Below are 24,179 nucleotides of genomic sequence, written 5' to 3'. Positions count from 1 at the left end.
TCCGTCACGATGAAGACTCTGCAAGAGTTCGGGTGGACAATAAATTTTCCAAAGTCGACGCTGTGTCCGTCGGTTCGTCTTCCTTACCTGGGAATGATCCTGGACTCTGTTCAGGCGAAGGTCTTCCTGCCGGAAGACAAGCTCCGTAAGCTTCAAGAAGAAGTCGGGTCCCTCAGGGACGTTCAGTGCTCGTCCCTCTGGACGTGCATGAGGTGTCTGGGACTGATGGTCTCGGCTTTCGAGGCGATACCCTTTGCCCAGTTTCACACGCGGGGTCTCCAAAGGGAGATTCTGGCCAGGTGGGACAGACAACCGCAATCTCTGGATCTCCAGATTTCGTTGAGTCATCGCACCAGAAGGGACCTTCTGTGGTGGCTCCAGTCCCCGGCGGTGTCGGGGGGCAAGTTCTTTCGTCCTTTGTCGTGGACAGTGATCACCACGGATGCCAGCCTGTCGGGCTGGGGTGGTGTTCTGGGCGTTCTGTCTGCCCAGGGAACTTGGTCGGAGGAGGAGTCCTCCCTTCCGATCAACATTCTGGAATTGCGAGCAATAAATCTCTGCCTTCGGCGTTGGTCGGACAGGCTGCAGGGCCGTCCGGTTCGGGTGCAGACGGACAATGCCACAGCGGTGGCCTACATCAACCACCAAGGGGGCACCAGGAGTGCCCGAGCGGCTCGGTAAGTGGCCGACATTCTGTCTTGGGCCGAGACGCGCGTCCCGGCGATATCTGCTGTTCACATTCCGGGGGTGGAAAACTGGCAGGCGGATTATCTGAGCCGCCAGATCCTGGACCAGGGAGAGAATGGTCCCTTCACCCGGATGTCTTTCTGATGTTGTACGAGAAGTGGGGGTCCCCAGATGTGGACCTGTTCGCGTCTCGTCTGAACAACAAGGTGGAAAGGTTTGTGGCAAGAACGCGCGATCCTCGGGCAGAAGCCTCAGACGCGTTGGTGGCGCCCTGGCATCAGTATCGTCTGATGTATGCCTTTCCACCGATTCAGCTGCTGTCCAGGTTCCTTCGGAGGTTGGCCTCGGAACTGAAAACGGTGATTCTGCTGGCACCAGACTGGCCTCGCCGCTCTTGGTACGCAGACCTCGTGAATCTGGCGGTCGACGCTCCATGGCGTCTGCCTCTTCGAGACGATCTCCTGTCTCAAGGGCCGATATTTCATCCTGCTTTAACAGTCGCTGGCTTTGACGGCCTGGCTGTTGAAACCCAGATCCTGAAGGATAGGGGTCTCTCCCGTGAGGTCATTCACACTTTGATTGAGGCTAGAAAGTCCTCTTCGGGGAAGGTTTACTACCGTACTTGGAAGGCCTATTTTGCCTGGTGTGAGTCCAGGGGGTATTCCCCTCGTTCATACTCGGTATCAAGGGTGTTGGCTTTTCTTCAAACGGGCGTGGACCAGCGTTTGGCGTTGGCCACGATTAAGGGTCAGATTTCTGCTCTGGCCGTTCTCTTTCAGCGCCCTGTGGCGTCTAATTCTTTAGTTGGCACCTTTGTTCAAGGGGTGCGGCATCTGGTCCCTCCTAGGAGGGAGCCTTTGCCTCCATGGGACTTGAATCTTGTTCTGTCTGTGTTGCAACATGCTCCCTTTGAAAAAATCAGGGAGATCTCGTTGTCTATGTTGTCCAAGAAGGTCGCCTTTTTGGTGGCAATCACCTCGGCTCGCAGGGTGTCGGAGCTGGCTGCCTTGTCCTGCAGATCTCCGTATTTAGTGGTTCACTTGGATAAGGTGGTCTTGCGTCCTAACCCGTCTTTCCTTCCGAAAAGGATTTCGGAATTTCACCTCAATGAGGACATTGTCTTGCCTTCGCTTTGCGCAAAGCCTAAACATCCAAAGGAAGTTAGCTTTGCATTCCTTGGATGTTGTTCGGGCGATCAGGGTTTACCTGTCATCAACTGAATCCTTTCGCAAGACGGATTCTCTCTTTGTCCTTCCAGAGGGGCCTCGCAAGGGCATGGCGGCGTCGGCCTCTACCATCGCCAAATGGATCAGGCAGGTCATTGAACAGGCCTATGCTTTGAGGGGGAAAGTTCCTCCCATGCCTGTGAAGGCGCACTCTACAAGATCTCTGAGTACGTCTTGGGCCTGTCATCATCGGGCTTCTGTGGCCCAGGTGTGTAAGGCGGCGACTTGGTCGTCCGTTCACACCTTCTCAAAATTCTACAAGGTGGATGTTCAGGCATCGGCAGATGCTTCCTTTGGCCGTAAAGTTCTTAGTGCGACAGTGCCTTAGGGTCCTTTGTTTGGGTCCTTGGCTGTTGGGGTATTTTTACCCCTAGGTTACTTGTTCTTTCCTGGGTTGTTGCTCCTGTTGAGCAAGTTTTTTTCATGTTGCCCAGTTGGTTTCCTTCCTTTGGTAAGGTTCTTTTCTCTGATGTGGGTATTGCGTTGCCTTAGGCGCGGCTGCTTTTTTTCCCACTGCTGTCTACACTGCTTTGGGACGTCCCTATTGTGACGAATGTGAAGGGGCGGCGACTGTCGGAGGACGTAAGAGAAAACTGAATTTTTGTAAAATCTTACCTGTAAAATTCCTTTCTCTGAGTCCTCCGACAGTCGCCGCCCCCGCCCCTCTTTTGGGGTTTTGTTTATGTATTCTACTGCTATGCTACTGAAACTGAGGTAGGAATGCAGGAAGCAGGAGGGTATTGACTGAGGGGACCACCCCCTGGGGGTGGGGTATGCTAAAAGCTTTGATATTAACATATTCTGTTGTCTAGCCACTCCTACGGAGCAAAGGTCAATAACCCTATTGTGACGAATATGAAGGGGCGGCGACTGTCGGAGGACTCAGAGAAAGGAATTTTACAGGTAAGATTTTACAAAAATTCAGTTTTTTTTACTTACCTCAAAGTTCATTTCTCTGATTGACGGACACAGCACCCACCCCTCTGTGGAGGTATTATTATTTTCCTGACACTGCTTATTACAAAACTAAGTGTCTATAGCAGAGAGAGGGAGTGTACCCCCTGGGACTGCCCATGGGTGTAGCCAGAATAATTTTCTGCCTAATGTTGTCGTCCTGTAGGGGGCAGTATATAACCCAATGGTTATGAATACCAGGAGCAGTGTCCTTCAATGAACATTGGAGAAATGTACAGTAATTCAAAAATTGCAACTTTTTTTTTTTTTTCTTTCAAAATTTTCAGTCTTTTATCACAAAAAAGAGTGGTGATCAAATACCGCTACTGCTAAAAGAAAGCTTTATTTGTGTGAAAAAAATTATAACTTAATTTGTGTTCAGTGTTTAAATTAGTGCAGTGCTTAATATAAAAAAAAAAAAAAAATATTCTCATCCCGAAGGAGGTAAAGCCTTCCAGGGCTCAAGTGCTCAAAGCCCTGTCCTTGGCTGGCACCGCCATGCAAACTGCAGTTATTCCTATGGCAGCCAGATTTTGTCTGGACAAAGCACATGGTGTGGAATCTTAGGTACATCCTTATGAATACATCTGTGGACAGTCAGACCTTTTGCATACCTTATGCTATTGCATGAATGACTTGGTGGATACCCCTTGTTAAATCTCTAGGATGAATCTTTTTTCCGTCTACATGTGCAAGATTCTTTGGTTTAAATGCTAGTCAGTTGACCACCCATGCAAGAAAAACATTGAACGGTTGCCCTTTGAAGGCAAATGCCTAGTTGGTATATCAATCAGATCACCCAGAAAGAGAGCTTGTAGGACATCTACTGCAGAGGTTAGGAAGCTAATCTTTCATTCCCCTAGTCCTCTACTCTCAAGTCTAAGACTGGAACCTGCTTTTGTAAGGATACATGGCCCTCCAATCTAGTCAAGATGGGTTCCAAGGTTCTCAGTGATTGGATGTTCCCGCTTCTAGGAGTGAGAAGACATCTGCTGATCCCAGAAATTCTGATGCCTGGGTCCAGAGTGTAATTTCCAGGGGCATTAAACTGGAGGTTTGCACTTTGATTCCTCCACTCTTCATGCTGTCAAACTTGTCTCCTTCCCTTTTTATGGCGAGTTTATTTTCAGGTTGCTGACTAGTAACTTTTGTCTCAAGGGGTCATTACCCCTTTATTAACAGAAGGACACTTATGATTTCTATTCAAACCTTTTTTACGTTTCCCAAATTGAATAGATGAGTCTGGCCAATTTTGGTTCCGCCAAAATTTTGTATTGTTAATTGTCTGCCTCCTTCTTGGTGATTTTCTGGCCTCCATAGAGATCTGCGCTGCTTACCTAAACATTCCTATCTCTCTGGCTCCTCAAGGCCATATGTGCTTTGCTGTGAATGATCAACACTATTAAAATGTTGCCCTTACCTTTTGGCTTGTCCACCGCTCCACATGTTTTCATCGAGGTGCTTGCCCCAGTCTTGTATCTGCTATGTGCGCATGGGATTCATGTTGCCTAGGCGATTTTCTCTTAAAGGACCAATCTTTCCTGTCCCTGTTAGCCAATCTTAAGAAGGACCCAGATTGGAGTATCATTGCATAATAGATACGGCCCTGTCCAGCATCTTCCTGCCTCATTACAAACTTCTGTCTCTTTATTCTCATGCCCGGGCCCTTTGGGATAAGGGTCTTTGGGTCTGTTTTCCTCCTTTGTGGCTGTGCTGATTTTCCTTCCAGACTGTTTGCAGCCCAACATTCTCAAAGTGTGAGTCAAACACTCTGTCCTTGGACCACCAATGCATCTAACCTCCAGGGCCAGACTCTCCATAGAGTGCTGGATTTTGCAGCCCACATTGAAGTTAGGAAAGCCATTTCCTCCACAGATATAGAGGATTCTCACAGTGGATGCCAGCCTGTGGGACTGGGGAGCAGTCCTGAATGTTCGGTTGTCAGGGGAAACTTGCCTTCCAATAAACATTCTGAAAGTTGAGGCAATTCTGTTGTCCCTTTTTAACACTGGATTTCTCCATTTCAACCTGATGCAAAGGGAGGCCATAGTTTTACTTCCATCTGCCAAAAAGCATATTTTAGAAGTGAAACTAAATCTGGTGCAGTCACACTTCATTTTGTTCAAATGACATCTGCATCCAAGGCTTTTTTTTTTTTTTTTTTTACAGGTATTAGAAATTACATTTGATATATGTAATACTTGTTTATATTACAGCTAAGCTTTTTGTGAGCTTCTTATTGAATGTAATCAATAAGCATACTACACTGCTCCAAAAAATTAAAGAAACACTTTGAAGACACAACAGATTTCAATGGAAAAAAATTTCATGCTGGATATCTATACTGATATGGACTGGGTAATTTGTTAGGAATGAAAGGATCTCCCATCGTTTGATGGGAATGAAAATGATCAACCTACAGATGGCTGAATTCAAAGACACCCTGAAAAAAGTGAAAATATGATGCAGCAGCCTAGTCCATTTTGCTGAAATTTCATTGTAGGAACTCAAAATTGTACTCCGTAGTTTTCTATGGCCCCCATGTGCTTGTATGCATGCCTGACAACGTCGGGGCATGCTCCTAATGAGATAAAGGATATTTCCTCCCAGATCTGAACCAGGGTATCACTGAGCTCCTGAACAGACTGAGCTGCAACCTGGCAGTGTCAGATGAACCGAACCATAATGTCCCAGAGGTGTTCTATTGGATTTAGGTCAGGCAAGTATGGGTGCTATGCAATGGTATCGAGTCCTTCATCCTCCAGCAACTGGCTGCATACTCTTGCCACATGAGGCCGGGCATTGTCGTGCACCAGGAGGAACCCCGGACCCGTTGCACCAGTGTAGAGTTTGACAATGGGACCAAGGATTTCATGGCAGTCAGTCTAGCCTGTAGAGCTGTGTGCTTCCTTCCATGGATATGCCTTCCCACACCATCACTGACCCGCCACCAAACAGGTCATGTTGAACGATGTTACAGGCGGCTTAACATTCTCCACAGCTTCTCCAGACCCTTTCACGTCTCTCACATGCTCAGGGTGAACCTGCTCTCATCTGTGAAAAGCACTGGGCGCCAGTGGCGGACCTGCCAATTCTGGTGTTCAATGGCAAATGCCAATCGAACTCCACAGTGCCGGGCAGTGAGCGCAGGGCCCACTAGGGGACATCTGACCCTCAGGCCACCCTAATGAAGTCTGCTTCTGATTGTTTGGTCAGAGGCATTCACACCAGTGGCCTGCTGGAGGTCATTTTGTAGGGTTCTGGCAGTGCTCATCCTGTTCCTCGTTGCACAGAGGAGCAGATACTGGTTCTGATGGGTTAAGGACCATCTACGGCCCTGTCCAGCTCTCCTAGAGTAACTGCCTATCTCCTCCATGCTCTTGAGACATGGCAAACCTTCTGCCAATGGCACGTGTTGATGTGCCATCCTAGAGGAGTTGGACTTGCCTATGCAACCTCTATAGGGTCTAGGTGTCCCCCTCATGATACTAGTAGTGACACTGACCCTATCCAATTGCAAAACTAGTGAGAAACAGTCAGAAAAGATGAGTAGGGAAAAAAAATGTATTTGACCTCCCATCTGTAAAAGAGCCTGCGGAGAGCCTCTTTGTCGGGATGTCCCAACTCCGGAACGCCCTGTGTTGCTAGCATCCCTTCCTGGCTGACAGCACCCCCACTGAGGGTGGGAGGTGTTCTGTATCGGAGCGGAGCCCGCGGTCCGTGGTGTGGTGGGTAATGCTACCCATGTGTCCTTGGGACAGTTGTCTGTGGGGGTGTCATGTGGCCCCACTCCTAGGGGAAGGCAGAAGTAGCGGTCTCTGTAGTGCCCCCCCCGCCCTGGCCGTTTTGGGCGGCCCCTACATCCCTGCCCCCGCTGGGGGGCGCTATGCGGTGCGCACTGCCTGCAAGGGGGGCTTATTTACCTGTTCTGGGGGTGTCTCTGAGGTGTCCCTGCGGTGGCCAGCTCCTGGGCTTGTACTGACTTGGCACCGATCGATCGGTAGCCTGCCCGCACTCAAAATGGCGATCTGGCTTCCTTGTGTGGGCAGCAGTCATTTTCTGACCTTTTGGCGCCGGTCAGGGCGCCATCTTTACTGTGGGCGGCAGCCATTTTGCAAGTGCTTTTTCCCATTGCCTTTAATCCATTATACTGTGGCTCAGAGCATACCTCTAGTGCGTGAGGTCACTTCCTTTTCACTTCTTCCTTCACTGCAGCAGCTCATGAGAGGTCTGGTAAAAGTATACTGTGACACTGTGGGGCTGTTTTTTTTGCTTTTTTTCGGGCGTTTTTCCCTGAAAACTGTACTTTCTCTGTGGCTATATCAGTTTTAAGGGGGACTCCACCGGCGGTGCAGATTTGCGGTGTGGGCCGCGGGCAGCGCCGATTTTAAAGAGCCATTGTCCATAAAAATGTTATTTTCAAAAGGGAGTCCCAGGAAAGTAAATTCCCCGTAGACCTGGTTGTTGCTTCAGGAACTCCTGAATCCACTTCTATGGCCTCCTTATCTGCTGCACTTGCAACCTTGGCGTCCAAGGTTGATCTGCTGATGTCTGAACGGATTAATCAAAAACGGCCGATGCCCTCTCAGTCTTATGACTCAGAGCCTGATTTGGTTGCCACAGACAATGTCCCCCCTGAGGGGTCCCGGTCCTCACATTCGGATGGGGAGGAAGAGTCCTCTACTGCGGCGCGGGAAGAAGCACTTATAAGCTCCGTCAGGGAGACTTTAAATATTGATGATGAGCCCACCCAGTCAGGTAAGCGTGTTTCTTTCGGGTCCCGCAAAACCCAGAAGTCCGGTCAGGTTTTCCCCTGCCCCGAGGAGTTTCATGAAACCCTGAACGAACAGTGGTGTCGCATCAAGCATATGCTGGAGGTGCCTAATCGGTTTCAATACCGTTACCCCTTTGCGACAATCGTTGGACGGTGTCGCCAAAGGTGGACCACACTGTTTCCAGGTTAAATAAATCCACGTTGATGCCCGTGGAGGACTCCCTGGTGTTAAAATACCTGGTGGATAGGCGCATGGAGACTTTCCCGCCACATATATTTGATGATGGGCTCCCTGCTCAAACCTGTGTTCGCTTCTGTGATGGTTTCTCAAGCAGTCCTGGAATGGTTCAAGGTGCTTAGGTGCACCTTAGTGGCGGAGTCGGTCCCTCCAACTGCCCTTGACCTGGTGGATCAAATGGCCCAGGCCGTGATGTACCTATGTGATGCAGCCTTGGACGAGGCTCCTATGGTCGCACGGTTGTCTGCGGTTGGGGTCGCAATCTGCCGCATTATTTTGCTGAAAAGTTGGTCTGCTGACCACGCGTCTAAGAAGGTGTCTGATGTCCCTTATTTTGGTAATCGACTTTTTGGGGATACCTTAGATGAGTTGATCAAGGGTCTTACGGGTGGTAAGAGTACCCTTTTGCCCCAAAACTCTTAAGGGAAAACCGCCCCGCGCTAGGCGGGGTCCTTCCTTTAAGGCTCATCGTGGGTCCTTTCGTGCCTCAGGGGCACAGGAGGGGAGGGTAAGTCCTTCAAGGCTTCAGGTGGTCACAAGAAGCCATGGTCCGGGAAACCCAAGGCCGGTCAGTCCGGTGCGGCGGCCCAGTCCTCCTCCACCTAAAGGGACGCCCTCACCCATTTTCAGGGGTGGGGGGACGTCTGCGTTACTTTCAGGAACCCTGGTTGTCCCACATTCGGGACAGGTGGGTTCACAAACTAATTCGCTCAGGATACAAGATCGAGTTTCGATCTCGCCCCGCAGACAGGTTATTTCCATCAAATCTCCGTCTGTCTCCCGATCGTTTAAAAGATCTCAAGGGGGCTAGCAAGATCTTCTTGCCCAAGGAGTTAATGTGCCAGTTCCTCAGCGGGACAGGTTTCACGAGTTCTATTACAACCTGTTCACAGTGCCCAGAAAAGAGGGCAAAATGTGTCCGATTCTGGACCTCAAGTCTCTGAACCGCTTTGTGCAGAAGTTCCGGATGGAATCCATGCGGTCGGTGGTGGCGTCGTTGAGTTCAGGGGATTTTCTGGCCTCCATCGACTTAGGGATGTGCAGATATGCATCCTTTATCTTCGAAGGTCATCAGCGGTATCTCCGCTTCGCATTGGCAAAGGAGCATTTTCAATTTGTGGCATTACCCTTCGGTCTCTCTTCGGCTCCCAGGGTATTTACCAAGGTTTTTGTCCGGTGCTAGCTTTGCTGCGCATGAAGGGGATTGCGATCCTCGGTTATCTGGACGACCTCCTGTTGAGGGCCAGCTCGTGTGCCACTCTGGCGAGAAATCTGACAGTCACGGTTCAGATGCTCCAGGAGTTCGGGTGGACCATCAACTTTCAGAAGTCGGCACTGACCCAGTCAGTTCATCTCAGTTACCTGGCGATGGTCTGACACTCCGCTCAAGCAATGGTTTTTCTCCCGGAGGAGAAACTTCGGACCCTGCAGGGCGAGATCAGGTCCTTCAGGGACAACGATCTCTCCTCTCTACGGGCCTGCATGCGGTCCCTGGGTCTGATGGTTTCGGCCTTCGTAGCCATCCCGTTTGCTTAGTTTCACACGAGAACTTTGCAAGCAGAGATTCTTGCCAGGTGGGACAGTTAAACTTGGACAAGAGGATATCTTTGAGCCACCTCTCAAGGACAGACCTTTCGTGGTTGCTCCTGTCACCTGCTCTGACACAAGGCAAATCTTTTCGGGCTTTACTGTGGATGGTGATGACCACGGATGCCAGCCTGTCGGGCTGGGGTGGAGTTCTGGACACACTTTGTGCCCAGGGGACGTGGTCGGCGGAGGAATCCTCCTTACCGTTAAACTTCTTGGAGCTCCGAGCAATCAAGCTCTGCTTGTTCCATTGGACGACTGGGCTATAGGGTCGCCAGGTTCGTGTTCAGACGGACAACGCCACGGCGGTGGCTTACATCAATCACCAAGGAGGCACCAAGTGTGCCCGGGCAGCAAAGGAGATCCTGTCTTGGGCCGAGACGCACGTTCCAGCGATTTCGGCTGTTCATTCCCGGAGTAAAAAACTGTCAGGCGGACTATCTGAGTCGCCAGTCCTTGGATCAGGGGGAATGGTCCCTGCATCCTGTGTGCCCGGTGGGGGACTCCGGACGTGGATCTGTTTGCGTCCCGTCTCAACAAAAAGGTGGGAAGGTTCGTGGTCAGAATCCGCGACCCTCTGGCGGACACCACGGTTCCTCCGATTTAACTGCTGTCCAGGTTCCTCCGCCGGTTGGCGTTGGAACAGGTGCAGGTAATTCTGGTGGCCCCAGACTGGCCTTGTCGGTCTTGGTATGCAGACCTCGTGTAGATTATCGGCGAGTCGCCCTGGCGTCTTCCGCTGAGAGACGATCTACTGTCTCAAGGACCAATATTCTATCCTGCTTTTTACAGTCTCTGGCTTTAACGGCATGGCTGTTGAAAGCCAAGTTTTTAGAGACAAGGGTCTCTCAGATGCTGTTGTTCCTTCCTTACTGAAGGCTCGGAAGGCTACCTCCCAGGAAGATTTACCATCGTACCTGGAAGGCGTATATTGCCTGATGTGAGTCGCAAGGGTTTCATTCTTGCTTTTTTTCGGTGGCGAGGGTTTTGGCCTTCCTGCAGAAAGGTGTGGATCAGCGCTGGGCACGATCAAAGGTCAGTTGTCGGCCTTAGCCATTTTTTCCAGCAACACTTGGCAACTAATTCCTTGATTTGCACCTTTATTCAAGGGGTGCGGCATCTGGCTCCCCTGCGGAAGGCCCCTTTGCCCTAATTTGGTTTTGTCCGTTTTTACAACGGCCTCCCTTTGAGAACATCCAAGAAATAGCTCTGCCTGTGTTATGCCAGAAATTTGCCTTTCTAGTGGCTATCACTTCTGCTCGCAGAGTGTCTGAATTCACGGCTCTATCTTGCCGTTCGCCTCATCTGGTTGCTCATAGGGGTAAAGTGGTCCTGCGACCCAACCAGTCTTTTTTCCCTAAGGTGGTATCTGCTTTCCACATCAACAAAGATGGCCTCTGCTCTCACCTATAACTGGCCTTCATAGCAAAGAACACATGGAAGGGCAACGCACATGAGACAAACAAAAATAAAAATTCCCAGTTCAATTTGCTAACCAGTTTGCTTACCAACCAAATTAATCTGTCTAACATTTTGCGTCAAAACAGGGGTTTAGTTAGCACACATTTGCAAGCGCATGTGTAAGCTGCAGGGCCACTCAACAGGACCCTGTATTGCCTGCAGTCCTAACTCTAGTAAATTTATGAGAGCCTTCACAGTGGAAGCACATGCAAGCTAATGGATAGATAGGGGGCAGGTGATCCTGGAGGTGGCCCATCCCTCCTTAAGGTACTTGGGGGCATAATGGAAGCCCAGCCAATGGTATTACAGCAATGGCATCCAGTATGTCCACTCACCAGTATACCCCTATCTATCCATTAGCTAACTAAACCCCTGTTTTGATGCAAACTGTTAGACAGATTAATTTGGTTGGTAAGAAACTGGTTAGCAAATTGAACTGGGAATTTTTATTTTTGTTTGTCTCATGTCCGTTGCTGCGGGCCGCCATTTTCTTGTAGCCTACATGTGCTCTGCATGGCGGTGGCCATCTTGGTACACCAGGTTCGTATTTCAGTGCTTGATTTCACTGTATTGGAGTTCCTGGAGGCGTGCATGTGGGTGGAGCCCCTCCCCAGACCCGGGCCCAATACTCTGCAGAAGGATCGCTGCTGACAACATGCTGCTGCGATACTCTGGGCCTTCTGGTGCATCTAGCAGTGGGTTGGTGAGCCTTGGGGGTCTCTCTCTCTGCTGGGCGGTCTCTAGTGCACGCTGCCCGGCCACTTGGGGGCGCTATAGCACGGCAGGAGGGTTTATAAAAAAAAAAGTTTTTTTTTTCTCAAAAACGGGTTCCCCTGGTGCAACATGGACCCTGCTGAACATGTGTCCCCACCTGGCCCCCTCGCGGTGGCCACAGGGCCTCCGGGCTCCTAGCGGGCTATAGATGATGTACTTTCGGTGGTCCTGGAATTGTTCATGTCCCGGCTGGAGGTGGCCTTTTAAAGGGCGAGGTGCTCATAAACGCCCTCCGCCTACCCCTGCCTCATCTGGTGCCTCAGACTCTGGGTCTGCATCAGTCGCTGCGGACACGGGTCTCCCTGTTGGGTCTTCTGCCTCGCGCCCTGTCTCCTCTGATAGTGAGGATGACCTTTCTGCCTTCGCTGCCTCACAAGACTAGGCGCTGGTGGACACACTGTTGGTGTCTGTGCGTGATACTGTTAAATTGGAGGACGCAACTACGACTGAGGCGCAGGCTACATTGTCGTTCACGAGCCTTCCAGAGCAACAAAGTTTTTTCCTTTTCCTGCGTACTTGGCCGAAATACTCAAAAAAGAGTTGGTCTGCGGATCAGCCTTGGGTGATCGCTTAACTGATCTTCCCCTCCGGGGATCGCCTGTTTGGGCTACCTTGGCTGACTTTTTCAAAGTCTCACTGGGGGTTAAAGTACCTTTCTCCCGTAGGCTACCAAGGGTGAGGATCCCTGTCGCTGACGAGGACCCTCCTTTTCAGCACACAGGGAGTTCTCTTGTCCCTCAGGGTCAGTTGATGGGGCAACGTCCTTCAAGGCTCCCTCAGGGGGTTCCAAGCGACCCTGGTCTGGAAAAAAAGAATCAAATCTCTCCAGACCTGCGGACAGGGCCACTTCATCCTGAAGGTGCACCCCCACCCATATCTGGGATGGGGGGACGTCTTTGCCGGTTCCTGGACCTGTGGCTCTCCTTGATTCAAGACCGCGTCCTATCCTGGACTTAAGGAGCTGACTTGTTTCGTGCTGGTTCAAAATTTTCAAGATGGAATCCATCGCACGGTGGTGGCCTCCCTGCATCAGACTTTCTGGTCTCCATGGCTATCAATGATGCCTGCCTTCACATCCCCTATGCGCAGGACACCAATGTTTTCTGCTCTTTGCAGTGGGAGTGGCCCATTATCTATTTGTGGCGTTACCCTTTGGTCTCGCTTGTGCTCCACGGGTCTTCACATAGGTGTTTGGCTCTAGTTCTGGCGCTGTTGCGACAGCAGGGACTGTCGGTCTGGGAGACTGGCCTTTCTGGGCCTGACTTGGCCTCGCCCTTAGCCAGAGTGTTTCTTCCTTTGCTGTTGCTGTCCAGCAAATAGTCGTCCCTTCGGGCCTGTATGTGGGTTCTAGGACTTCTGGGACTGATGGTGTCGTCCTTCGAGGCGGTCCCTTTCGCTCATCCCACACGAGAATCCTCCAGAAGGACACCCTTCTCAATGGAACAATAATCGCATTTCCCTTGACAATCCGATCCAGCTGAGCCTGGTGCCCAGGGAGTCACTGATATGGTGGCTTCAGTCCCTGATACTGACTCCAGGGAAGTCCCTCCTGTTAGATTTATTGGTCTATTGTCACCACGGATGTCAGTCTATCCGTGTGGGGAGGGGTTCTTGGTGGTTTTTCTGTATAGGGAGTCTGGTCCCTGGAAGTATCCAGGTTGGCCTCTTACTCTGCTGGAACTGAGAGCGATCAGTCTTGCCTGTTTCGCTGGACCAAACGTCTTTGGGATTGTACAGTGCCTCTGCGGCCTTGGAAGTGGCCTGCATCCTCCGATGGGCGGAACGCTTGTTCCAGCTTTCTCCGCTGTTCCCTTTTCAGGAGTGGGAAATAGGCTGGCGGATTTCCCCAGTCGAGGGACCTTGGATCTAGGAGAATGGCTTCTCCATCCGGAGGTGTTCCACCAGTTGTTCCCCAGCTGGGGCACTCCAGATAGGGATCTGTCAGAATATTTATACTGCTCTGAATATAACAGTGTCTATTTATGTCAATAAGCAAAGATCTGAGAGGTAGGAGAATCTCAACTTATTTCCACAAATCAATATTTAGCGAATTCTTTTTAATTGATTACTTTCTTTTTAAAAGCATACACCAATCTTAGTGAAAACAGTCTACAGTATGGAATATATAAAAATATTTATTCACAAGACCTGTATTCACAATAAATGATCAAACTGGAAATGACACAAAAAGATAACTCTACATAAAATACAAACTTCAAACAATAAATGCAATGTGATATGTAGCTCAATGATGAAAGTAAAAATAAAACAAGATTACCTTTTCTCCATGTATAGCATAAACCTTAGGTAAGTGTTCTATATAATCAGACCACAATTGTCTGCGAATTGCACAGCCGACAGTCACTCCACTGCAGATGGAGCGAGCATAAGCTATGCAAAACGGAAGACTAAATTGCAAATAATGCACTAAATCTGATATTAATAAAAATGTATAAAAACAAAAATCCGCTTTTTAGAGAAAAATCTACTATGGTTTATACAGCTGGGATTGTAATCTTATTAACCTTTAAATATGCAATATAAAACATATAAGGAAGGAAATAAACAATATTGAATAAAATCAAATAAACAGCAAAGTTATATTTACCAAACTTAAGATGGCTGCTAGCTTCAAATGGTCATTAAAATGGATGCCTTCTTAAAATGGTGGCCAGTGAGGGAGGAGTTTCGTTTGGCGTCCCTCAAAGTTTCAGATAAATGATGGAGCAAGATGGAGTATGTTTAGATGAGTATATAGATGGATGTAGTAGTGTGTATGTTGTAGGTGTAATGGGTGTTGTCAGTAATGTGTCCTATTACATCTGGGTTCTTTTTATATGGTATTGAACAAAGGACTATTAAAATTACCATAAGTTAAACCCAGAGGTAGGAACATTATCCCCATTGGTTGGGATATTCTACCCATTAACTGGTGATGTCATTGGCAACACCTCTTTACTAATTTTCCAATATTTTGGATGTTAAAACTAAATGATAATTTCTTTATATTTAAGATTAATCATAAAACACCTATAAACTTGTCCATACTCTCAGTACATACATAAATGTCCATCTTTATCTCCATCATGTACCCTGGCAATTATTGGATCTGGTAAGCCATTTATAAGATTAATTATTAATACAATATATATATATATATATATATATATATATATATATATATATATATATATAATTTACATTCAGTCCCCCTTAAAGTATTCAGTCCCCCTTAAATTTTTCACTCTTTGTTATATTGCAGCCATTTGCTAAAATCATTTAAGTTCATTCTTCTTCCTCATGAATGTACACATGGCACCCCATACTGACTGAAAAACACAGAATTGTTGACATTGTTGCAGATTTATTAAAAAAGAAAAACTGAAATATCACATGGTCCTAAGTATTCAGACCCTTTGCTCAGTATTTAGTAGAAGACCCCTTTTGATCTAATACAGCCAGGAGTCTTTTTGGGAAAGATGCAACAAGTCTTTCACACCTGGATTTGGGGATCCTCTGCCATTCCTCCTTGCAGATCCTCTCCAGTTCTGTCAGGTTGGATGGTAAACGTTGGTGGACAGCCATTTTTAGGTCTCTCCAGAGATGCTCAATTGGGTTTAAGTCAGGGCTCTGGCTGGGCCATTCAAGAACAGTCACGGAGTTGTTGTGAAGCCACTCCTTCGTTATTTTAGCTGTGTGCTTAGGGTCATTGTCTTGTTGGAAGGTAAACCTTCGGCCCAGTCTGAGGTCCAGAGCACTCTGGAGAAGGTTTTTGTCCAGGATATCCCTGTACTTGGCCGCATTCATCTTTCCCTCGATTGCAACCAGTCGTCCAGTCCCTGCAGCTGAAAAACACCCCCACAGCATGATGCTGCCACCACCATGCTTCACTGTTGGGACTGTATTGGACAGGTGATGAGCAGTGCCTGGTTTTCTCCACACATACCGCTTAGAATTAAGGCCAAAAAGTTCTATTTTGGTCTCATCAGACCAGAGAATCTTATTTCTTACCATCTTGGAGTCCTTCAGGTGTGTTTTAGCAAACTCCATGCGGGCTTTCATGTGTCTTACACTGAGGAGAGGCTTCCGTCGGGCCACTCTGCCATAAAGCCCCGACTGGTGGAGGGCTGCAGTGATGGTTGACTTTCTACAACTTTCTCCCATCTCCTGACTGCATCTCTGGAGCTCAGCCACAGTGATCTTTAGGTTCTTCTTTACCTCTCTCACCAAGGCTCTTCTCCCCCGATAGCTCAGTTTGGCCGGACGGCCAGCTCTAGGAAGGGTTCTGGTCGTCCCAAACGTCTTCCATTTGAGGATTATGGAGGCCACTGTGCTCTTAGGAACCTTAAGTGCAGCAGAAATCTTTTTGTAACCTTGGCCAGATCTGTGCCTTGCCACAATTCTGTCTCTGAGCTCTTCAGGCAGTTCCTTTGACCTCATGATTCTCATTTGCTCTGACATGCATTGTGATCTGGAAGGTCTTATATAGACAGGTGTGTGGCTTTCCTAATCAAGTCCAATTAGTATAATCAAACACAGCTGGACTCAAATGAAGGTGTAGAACCATCTCAAGGATGATCAGAAGAAATGGAAAGCACCTGAGTTAAATATGAGTGTCATAGCAAAGGGTCTGAATACTTAGGACCATGTGATATTTCAGTTTTTCTTTTTTAATAAATCTGCAACAATGTCAACAATTCTGTGTTTTTCTGTCAGTATGGGGTGCTATGTGTACATTCATGAGGAAGAAGAATGAACTTAAATGATTTTAGCAAATGGCTGCAATATAACAAAGAGTGAAAAATTTAAGGGGGTCTGAATACTTTCCGTACCCACTGTATATTGGAAAATACTGAGTTACCGTGAGACTGCATTTAGTAGCATCTCCAAAAGAGGCAGTATTGTACTGTTAATTAGATTCAGCATATAAAATAATTAGACCACTATTATTATCTGATGACCCTTTTGACCTTTTGGCTAGTGAAAGTCCATTAATTATATGAATTCTGTCAAACACTTCAGACATTTAGGCTAGGATTGGAAGATCTATAAGGGTCATAAAAACTTAAACTAGACCTTAGTTTTAAGACACATAAGTCCTTATACATATATATATATATATATATATATATATATATATATATATATATATATATATGTCTAACATTATATATTTTCCACTATATCAATTATAGAATAAAACTTAATTGTTGATATACAGCTTACACACGTATAAATGATGCATACACTTGCATACACTGAGCTATTGTCCATTGTGAAATACAGACAGACTGGCACTACCATTATGTCTTATCTGATGAGATGTCCATGTACCACTTATTTACAATTACATAGTTAGACAGAATTTTATGTTGAAACCATAGACCCTCTGTAAGAGACATTTTGCAAAAGAACATATATGAACTTTCCACGAACTCCTTACAAAATGGATGCTGCACTGTTCAAAATCTATATGCATAAGATGAAATATACATGGCTTTTCAAATCCATTTTTGTCTTACGTCCTCCGACAGTCGCCACCTTCTCTAAGTCATCACTATTGGCTATTGTCCACCTATCCGTAGGAATAGCTAGGCATATAGACTTAGTCAAAAGACAAAAGGCATTAGCATATACACACCCACGGGGGCTGTCCCATCTGGTCAATACCCCCCCTGCATCACCACTCCCAACTCAGTTTTAGTTTGCCTAGCTTAGGAATATTCAGGCTACCTTGTGCTGGGGCTTCAGTCTCAGCCTTCCTAAATCTTTTATTTGATTTTCTTTTAAATGTCAGTTTTTTTCTCTCACTTTACTAGCTGTTTATTTTACCAGCTCTAGTGTTAGTTTATTCTTCGGATGAAGATGGATCATGCGGTGCTGGGATTCGGACTGGCCGCCCTGGTTCTCCAGGGCACAGAGGGTCAGATGGACCCCCAGCCCACCATCGAGCGTTTAGCTATGGTTCGCCCTGGCATTAAGAACGACCCATCCCTGTTCGCTGCAGGGATGCAGCCGTGAGGTGGCTACCTCACAGGACTTGTCTGCGATACTGCAGCGTCATGTCCCTGGCTCACGGCACTCCCTGTCAGATGAGGACAGAGGTTTATCCGTGCATAGAGGTTCCCCCACGCCATCGGGTACAGGTAAGTACTTTCTGTGTGGGGCCTCTGCCTGGGGTGGCAGTCTGTGTTGCTGTGTGTCCCCATGTCTGTGCCTGTGTGACTCGCTGTGCGATCCCTGTGGGGTTCGCTGTGTGCAGATCTGTATGTTTGCCGGGGGTCCCTGTCCCAGTGTCACCTTAGGTGCATGTTTGGGGGTACAGACTTGTGTGTTGTGCGGCGACCTCTACGGGGGAAAACTCGCGCGGTCCGCCATGTTTTTTTACTATGCACAAGCGTATAGCCCCTCTGGGGCGAGTATACAGCTCATTTTGGCGCCACCCGCCGCCATTTTGTGGGCGGTGGAACGATCGGTTCGGCCGCATGTCGGCGGCCATCTTGGCTTAGATTCCTATGCATCCCTATGGGGCAGCCATTTTCCCTGGGGTCTGGCTTATGGCTTGCCCCCTCCAGCAGCATTTCCTCTTAGACAGCACAGGTAGCAACGATCTGTGGGCTCTGCAGTGTATCTCTCTGTCTTCTTCTGCATACTGCTTCTGGCTCAGTTTCTTTCTCCTTTTGGGGGTCTTCATAGCTGTGACAGTAGCGGTGGGCTGCGCACTCCGCAGCGCTATTTAAGGGGACAGTACATTACTTTTTTGCACTGTAGTTTTTTATTATCTTGAGCCATGGATTCTCAGGAAAGCAAGTTTCCTCCAGGTTTGGTGGGGGGCCCCAGTTCTCCTGTGGCCCCGCTGCGACCTGATCTGGCTGCTGTGGTTGTGACTTTAGTGGCAAATATGGAAATACTGATGTCTGAACGGGCTGCGAGAAAACTGCCAAGGCTGTCTCTCTCTTCTGATTCAGATGGGGATATGGATGCTGCTGCAAGCGTGCCCTTTTTAGGGTCCCGCTCATCCTTGGACCCCCCGGGGTCTGAGGGGGAGGCTGAGGTGGAGGGTGTTGATACATCCTCCCCAGGGTCACCCGAAGAACGGGCGACCATGGATTAGTTGATTGTTTCTGTTAAGGAAACCTTACATTTAGAGGATGAGCCCTGTCCTCCGGGCATTGTGTCCTCATTTGGGACGCACAGGACCCGCAAGTCTGCGCAGGTTTTTCCCTGCCCAGCGGAATTCCATTACACTGTTAATGAAATGTGGCGCACGTTAAAATGTCCATTCCTGGTACCTAGTCAGTTCAAATTGCTTTATCCTTTTGCGCCGGCAACGGAATCGCGATGGTGTGTGCCTCCACAGGTATATCACACTGTGGCCGTGCTGAACAGGGCTACCTTGGTTCCTACTGAGGATACCCAGGTTTTCCGGGATCCCACGGACCGGCGGTTGGAGTCTCTAGCCCGCCATTCCTATACGGTGGCGGGTTCGTTGCTCAAACCCGTTTTCGCGTCCGTTATGGTGGCTCAGGCGGTGGCTGATTGGATTAAGGTGCTTAGAAGCAACCTAGTGTCCGATGACGTGCCGCCTGCACGACTGGAAATGGTGGACCAGATCCATCACGGAGTCATGTATCTGTGTGATGCAGCCCTAAATGAGGCCCCCTTGGTGGCTCGCCTCTCGAGTGTCGCGGTACTTAACCGGCGACTGATATGACTGAAGAGCTGGTCGGCCGACCAGTCCTCGCGGAAAACTGTTGCTGATTTTCCCTATGCTGGCTCTCGCCTTTTTGGCGAGGCGTTGGATACCCTGGTGAAGGGCGTCACGGGGGGTAAGAGCACTATGCTACCCCAGAACCCGAAGAACAAGTCTTTCCGTGGCAAGCGGGGTTCTGCGTCTAGATCTACTCAGGGGTCCTTTCGTGCCTTTCGGAACCGATCCAAGGGCAAGCCCTTCAAGGCCCAGGGCAACCAGAAGAAACCCTGGGCGGGTAAGCGGAAGTCCGGCAATGCCGGTTCGGCGGGACACTCCGCCTCTGCCTGAAGGGGCGCCCTCACCCATTTCTGGGGTGGGGGGACGTTTGCGCAGTTTCCTCCAACCTTGGCTGCTCCGGATCTCGGACAGGTGGGTCCAGGAAATCGTTCGATCAGGTTACAAGATCGAATTCCTTTCCAGGCCGGCGGACAGATTCTTTCCCTCCAATCTCCAGCTGCTTCCGGGGCGTCTGCAGGATTTGCATCAAGCGGTGCAGGACATGCTTGCTCAGGGGGTGATTGTCCCGGTGCCTCATTGGGACAGGTTTCGGGGGTTTTATTCGAATCTGTTCACTGTGCCCAGGAAGGAGGGCAAAGTGCGTCCTATTCTGGACCTAAAAGCGCTGAACCGCTTCGTGCGTGTTCGGAAGTTTTGAATGGAGTCTCTCTGGTCGGTTGTGGCCTCCTTGAGTCCAGGAGAATTCCTGGCTTCGATAGATCTGAAGGATGCGTACCTGCACATCCCCATTTTCGAGGGGCATCAGCGGTACCTTCGGTTCGCTATCGCGGAGGATCACTACCAGTTTGTGGCGTTACCGTTCGGTCTCGCTTCGGCACCCAGGGTGTTAACCAAGGTGTTGGCACCGGTTCTGGGCCTGCTGCGGGCCCAGGGCATTGCGGTCCTGGGGTACCTGGACGATCTGCTTCTGAGATCGCGTGCCAGTCAGGAGCTCCGGACTTCGCGGGACGAAATCCGATCCCTCAGGGACGATCCGTCCTCGTCACTCAGGGCCTGCATGCGGGGGCCTGGGTTTGATGGTGTCGGCCTTCGAGGCAATTCCCTTTGCCCAGTTCCACACACGGGCTCTCCAGACGGAGATCCTGGCCAGGTGGGACAGACTTCCTCAGTCCTTGGATCTGGAGGTCTCCTTGAGTCGCCGGACCAGATTGGCTCTTCTGTGGTGGATCCAGTCCCCGTCGGTGGTGGAAGGCAAGTCCTTCCGCCCGTTGGTGTGGACAGTGGTTACCACGGATGCCAGCCTGTCGGGCTGGGGTGGAGTCCTGGGCACCCTGTCTGCCCAGGGCACTTGGCCGGAGGAGGAATCCTCCCTCCCGATAAATGTGCTGGAACTACGAGCGATAAAACTCTGTCTCTTCCAGTGGTTGGACCGTCTCCAGGGCCTGCCTGTTTGCGTACAGACAGACAATGCCACTGTGGTGGCTTACATCAACCACCAGGGGGGCACCAGGAGTGCTCGAGCGGCCCGGGAGGTGACCGACATCCTGTCTTGGGCCGAGACTCATGTCCCGGCAATTTCGGCAGTTAACATTCCGGGTGTGGAGAATTGGCAGGCAGACTATCTGAGCCGCCAGACCCTGGACCAGGGGGAATGGTCCCTACACCCGGAGGTCTTTCAGATGCTGTGTGCGAAGTGGGGATCCCCAGACGTGGATCTGTTCGCATCCCGGCTAAACCGAAAGGTGGAAAGGTTCGTGGCAAGAACGCACGACCCGTTGGCGGCAGCCTCGGATGCTTTGGTGGCCCCTTGGCATCAGTATCATCTGATGTACGCCTTTCCTCCGATTCGGTTACTATCCCGGTTCCTTCGCAGATTGGTCTCGGAACCGCGCATGGTGATTCTGGTGGCGCCGGACTGGCCTCGCCGGTCTTGGTACGCCGACATTGTTCACCTGGCAGTGGCGCCTCCGTGGCGTCTGCCTCTGCGGGAAGATCTCCTGTCTCGGGGTCCGATCTTCCATCCTGCTTTACAGTCGCTGGCTGTTGAGACCCAGGTCTTGAAGGACAAGGGTCTATCTTCTGAGGTTATCCCTACCCTGATCAAGGCTAGGAAATCTTCCTCTGGTAAGATCTATTACCGTACCTGGAAAGCCTACTTCACCTGGTGTGAGTCCAGGGGGTTTTCCCCTCGTTCTTACTCGGTGTCGAGAATCTTGGCTTTCCTCCAGTCTGGAGTGGATCAGCGCCTGGCGCTGGCCACTGTAAAGGGCCAGGTGTCGGCACTGGTGGTCCTTTTTCCAACGCCCTGTGGCGTCTCATTCCTTGGTGCGCACATTCATTCAGGGTGTGCGACATTTGGCTCCTCCTAGGAAGGAGCCTTTACCTCCATGGGACTTGAACTTGGTCCTGTCCGCGTTGCAGCGTGCTCCTTTTGAAAATATCAGGGAGATATCGTTGCCTCTACTGTCGAAAGGTTGCTTTTCTTGTGGCGATCACTTCGGCTCGCAGAGTGTCGGAGCTGGCGGCGTTGTCTTGCCGCTCCCCTTACTTGATAATTCACAAGGATAAGGTGGTGTTGAGAACACCCCCGTCCTTTCTTCCCAAGGTGATCACTGAGTTCCACCTTAATGAGGAAATTGTCTTGCCTAAGCATTCAAAGGAGATTGCTTTGCATTCCTTGGATGTTGTCAGGGCGATCAAGGTTTACCTGAAGTCTACGGAATCCTTTCGGAAGGCGGACTCTCTCTTTGTCCTTCCTGAGGGACCTCGGAAGGGCATGGCTGCATCGGCAGCGACTATTGCCAAGTGGATCAGACAGACCATTGAGCAGGCCTATGCCTTGAAGGAACGGGTTCCGCCCTTCCCTGTTAAGGCGCACTCTACCAGGTCTTTGAGTACTTCCTGGGCCTGTTGGCATCGGGCCTCGGTGACCCAGGTGTGCAAGGCGGCGACTTGGTCGTCGGTGCACACTTTTTTCCAAGTTCTACAAAGTAGACGTTCTGGCATCAGCTGATGCTTCTTTTGGCCGCTATGTTCTCGGTGCGGCTGTGCCATGATGGACCCTTGCATTTTTTTCTCTGGGTCCCTGGCTGTTGGCATTTGCTTTCCTGGGCTGTTGCTCCTGTTGAGCATTGTTTTTTTCTGTTGCCCAGTTGGTTCTTACGGTGCATGTAAGATTCCTTTCTCTGATGTGGGTACTGCGTTGCCTTTTCTACGGTTGCGTCTCCCACCCCTCATGTCTATACTGCTTTGGGACATCCCAATAGTGATGACTTAGAGGAGGCGGCGACTGTCGGAGGATGTAAGAGAAAACGGAATTTTTGTAAAATCTTACCTGTAAAATTCCTTTCTCTGAGTCCTCCTACAGTCGCCGCCCCCGCCCCTCTTTTGGGGTTCTTATTACCTACTGCTATGCTACCAAACTGAGTTGGGAGTGGTGATGCAGGGGGGGTATTGACCAGATGGGACAGCCCCCGTGGGTGTGTATATGCTAATGCCTTTTGTCTTTTGACTAAGTCTATATGCCTAGCTATTCCTACGGATAGGTGGACAATACCCAATAGTGATGACTTAGAGGAGGCGGCGACTGTCGGAGGACTCGGAGAAAGAAATTTTACAGGTAAGATTTTACAAAAATTCCGTTTTTTTTTTTTCTATTATTTAATCACCCCAATAAACCTGACAGATCTGTTGGCGTCCCGGATCAACAGTGATGTACAGTGGGTTGTGGTCCGCTCCCGGGATTCTCGGGTAGACACCACTGATGCGCTGGTGGCCCTGTGGAGTCTGTATCAGCTACTGTATGCCTTTCCGCCTCTCAGGTTACTACTGAAACTGCTTTGCGGAATAGAGGTGGAAGAGATTTTGGTCATTCTTGTGGTTCCAGACTGCCCTCGTTGGGCTTGGTACGCCGACCTGGTTGGGCTAGTCGCGGACGCTCCCTGGGGACTTCCTCTCAGGGAGGACCTACTGTCAGGGGCCGATCTTCCATCCTGTTTTACGGTCGCTGGCTTTGATTGCTTGGCTGTTTATAGCTGGGTGCTGAAGAAAAGGGGATTGTCTGCTTCAGTCATTCCTACTCTTCTCACACTAAGGAAAGCGACTTCTAGAATGATCAATCATCGTACATGGAAGTCATATATTGCGTGGTGTGCGTCTGTTGGGGGTTCCCCCAAGCTCTTGCTCGGTGGCTCGATTGTTTGATTTTTTTTCCATGGGGAGTTTCTCAAAGGTTGGCCTTGAGTATATCGAGGGTCATGTCTTGGCCTTGGCAATATTATTCCTAAGGCTATTGGCTACCTTTTTCCCTGGTGCGTCCAGGGGGTGCGACACCTGGTATCTCTGGTGTGACCTCCGTTACCACATTGGGACCTTAATTGGTGCTGTCGGTTCTTCAGAACCCTCCCTTTGCAAATTTTCAGGGGATTCCTCTGCTTACCTTGTCCCTGAAGGTGGCCTTTCTTTGTGGCTATTAGTGCTGCGTGTAGGGTGTCGGTACTGGCGGCGTTGTCCTGTCATTCTTCCTATCTGATGGTTCATAGGGATACAGTGATACTTCGTCTGGAACCGCCCTTCCTTCCAATAGTGGTTTCCGTTTTTTCATTTGCATGAAGTCATCTTGTTTGCCTCCTTGTGTCCTCAGCCTACACATCCAAAAAATTGCATGCATGCCTTGGTTGTGGTTCGGGCAATCTGAGTGTACCTGGCAACTATTGACTTTTTTCGCAAGTCAGATTTCCTTTTTTGTGCTCACGGATGGCCTTGGGA

The 24,179-nt window shown here is 49.6% G+C and overlaps 1 protein-coding gene across 1 annotated transcript in view; it reads left to right on the top strand.

Annotated features, from left to right (window-relative positions):
• The window catches only part of CENPE (centromere protein E), a 328,099-nt gene that overhangs the window by 165,328 nt on the left and 138,592 nt on the right, over positions 1–24,179 (top strand). The window lies entirely within an intron of this gene.

The sequence above is a fragment of the Pelophylax lessonae genome (assembly GCF_965119305.1).
Source record: "Pelophylax lessonae genome assembly, chromosome: 1".
Classification (NCBI taxonomy): domain Eukaryota; kingdom Metazoa; phylum Chordata; class Amphibia; order Anura; family Ranidae; genus Pelophylax; species Pelophylax lessonae.
The sequence above is the reverse complement of the archived record's forward strand: the minus strand, read 5'-3'. Positions and strand labels throughout refer to the sequence as shown.